Source organism: Primulina eburnea, chromosome 15 (genome assembly GCF_022965805.1).
Source record: "Primulina eburnea isolate SZY01 chromosome 15, ASM2296580v1, whole genome shotgun sequence".
Classification (NCBI taxonomy): Eukaryota; Viridiplantae; Streptophyta; class Magnoliopsida; order Lamiales; family Gesneriaceae; genus Primulina; species Primulina eburnea.
Window position 1 is genome coordinate 26,496,030 of NC_133115.1, and position 2,973 is coordinate 26,499,002.

General features: G+C 28.5%; 1 long non-coding RNA gene across 1 annotated transcript; it reads left to right on the forward strand.

The window, feature by feature from the left end:
* Positions 1 to 324: 324 nt before the first annotated feature.
* LOC140814836 (uncharacterized) lies at positions 325 to 1,009 on the forward strand. The gene is made up of 3 exons (XR_012114177.1): positions 325 to 458; positions 660 to 728; positions 826 to 1,009. It is a non-coding gene; the product is annotated as an uncharacterized lncRNA (long non-coding RNA).
* Positions 1,010 to 2,973: the final 1,964 nt, after the last annotated feature.

Below are 2,973 nucleotides of genomic sequence, written 5' to 3' on the forward strand. Positions count from 1 at the left end.
CGTTCACATTTTATTTTAGTATTTAAATCTGGGTTTTGATCTTTCCTTCTGATATGATTTTAATCTGCACATGGATCATTTTGCTGGCGTTTTTGAATTTATTCGAATCTATATTCTTCATTGAGTACTTGTGTAATATATTTGGACAAGGTGCTACTAACTAGAAGCATTTCTGTTATCTTGCAAAGTTTTAAATTCAAATCCATATTTGATATGGGGAAGTGCACTTGATGTGAATATTCTCCAGTACTTCAGAAACAAATAAACCTCGTATTTTTGTATGAGAGGCATCATGGAATTCAACATTCATCTCATGCTTTGGTATGCTAATTAGAAAACAAGGCCAACACATTGCAATGTTAGAATCAAAGATTTGCAATCAACCAAACCAAAACCTTGGTTCAAATTACAACAATATACAACACACATCTTCCTCTAGTAGTCCATTATCTCCAAAGGTAAAGTCGTTTTTCTAGTTTTATTACTTTATTATTATATTGAGTTAGTACTTTATTGATTCAGCATTGGCTTTTTGGTTTAAGAATATACGTTAGATGCGTAAATGGTTTTTATTTTGTTTATATTGATATTATTTATTATTTGATGTGGCATAATGAGTTGAAGCTTTCTTTTTAAACCAATATCAATTACATTTGCAGTTGACAGTTAATGAGGAGATTTCTACTAGGTGCATTTGGATAAAAAATAATTTTCCAGTTTATCATTTGGTATGATATTCACTAGTTTGAATTAAATTTTAATCTCTTTATTTTGTGCTTCTTTAATTTTATTTCATTCATACAAATATATGAATTTTTATTTTAGGTGAAAAAAATATTGGATTTTGCTTAAGATGAGATGGTTGAATAATGAAGATGCGTCACAAGTTTACTTATGTTTTTCTTTACAAGACTTAATTGTATGTTAGTTCTTAAACTAAATACATTTGGTATATTTGTTGGGATGTAGATGTTTTTCGAGCTAACAAATTTGTCAGTCTTATACATTAATGATTGCAAAATTAATTAAAATTATTTATTAGCAATTTAATTTCTATTTTAAAATTTTGTATTTGTATTTATGTTAATTTGTTATATCCTTGAATATTATATCATGAAAATATTGAAAATCGATGACATTTAATAAAATATGTCATTTTTTATGTCACAATAGAATATTAAATCATGTACATAAAAAATGTCATTTTAAAACTCATATAGAGACATTTCAAAAAGTCATTATAAACAACTTTTAATGACAATTTTCAATATCCTTATATACTAGTATAGAAGACATTAAGTGTCATTACAGATTACATAATAAGACATTTTAAATTAACCTTATAACATATCATTAGTGACATTTTTTATTGTCACTATAAATAAAATTCACGACACTTTTAGTTGTCATTATAAATTATGTTAACTGACATATAAATTTGTCATTATTGCTAGAATAACAAGACATGTATAAATGTCTTTAAAACATGAGTTTTCCTGACATTTAAAATTGTCATTATATGAATAATTAGTAACACGTATGATGTTATCATTAACATCTTATAATGACATTAAAAAATGTCAGGAAGTTTAAGACGACATTGGAATAGACGACATTTGTTGGAGGTGTCACTAAAACTTAAATGTCACTAAATATTGAATATGATGACATTTATGAATGTCACCATAAGCATTTATTCTTGTAGTGTATGTGGCAGCTGGAAGTTGTTGTTCTTAACTCTTATAGATGAACCAAATGATAGAAGACTATGGTCTTAAGAGTAAATCTTTAGTTGTGTACTGTGATAATTCTAGTGCAATCAATATTTCAAAAATCCAGTACAACACTCTCGAACTAAATATATTGACAATAGACACCAGTTTATTCGAGATTTAGTAGAAAAATGTTTGATTCGAATTGAATTTTTTGGTACTAATAACCAACTGGCTGACATATTCACAAAGGTATTAGGTTTTGAGAGATTCTCCAACCTTAGGAAATCTCTCAGCATGTGTTCTGCCTAATCATTCACATTCATACTGTGATATGTAAGAATGGTCACGTGCATGTGCATTTTTAGGACTTAGGCATTCTGCATTACATTCATACTGTGATATGTTGTGTTGAACTGTGTTGCTTATTCTTCTGATACACTTACAATTCCTTGTTATATTTTAATTCCTCACGCCTATACTTATAAACTCACTCACAAAGGATTTGAAGTATGGTCACATAACTCTAACCAATGTGACAAGTAACCTAAGAAAAGTTGAATAAAAATTTTGAGTTTGTATTAGAAGGAAAGATGGAAAAAGCTATATAAAGGAGCTCAATGAAGGCTGTGATTTTAGTGTGGAAGTTACCCCTTCTAAAATTAACACAGAAATAGAAGAAAATGGAAAAAGCTACCTAGAGGAGTCCAATGAAGACTGTTCTTCTAGTGTGAGAGCTACCACTTCTATGCTCAGAAAGTTGTTAAGTCAATAAGTGTGAAGAAAAAAAATTTGTTTTTCTGTAATTATGTGTGTTGTCGGAAGATGTTGCCAACATTTGTGACGACATTTCATCTGTAAACATATTTCATATTTATTTTCATGTTTCTATTTTTTGTTACATTCTGTTATTAGGCATAAACATAACATTGTGAATATTGTTGTGTCATAAGGTAATGAGTATTTCATCAAATACAATTCGATGAAAACCAGATTTTACGAAAATTGAATATGGTGGATCTTTAATGTTTTAGTGGTGTTAATTCGATGTGGGTTTCAATTCTGGAAATGATTTTGAAATGATTGTGAACAAAATTATCTCAGAAATTCTTCGAAGGGATAACAGCTAAATTTTTCTGTGACATTTTTTTATCGTTGAACTCACAGGAATTGTTTGAGTAAATCTTGATTTTGTTACCGTTGTGTTAATTGTGCATGCTTATCGTTTAATACACACTCCTTTCACTCTTAACTCACATTA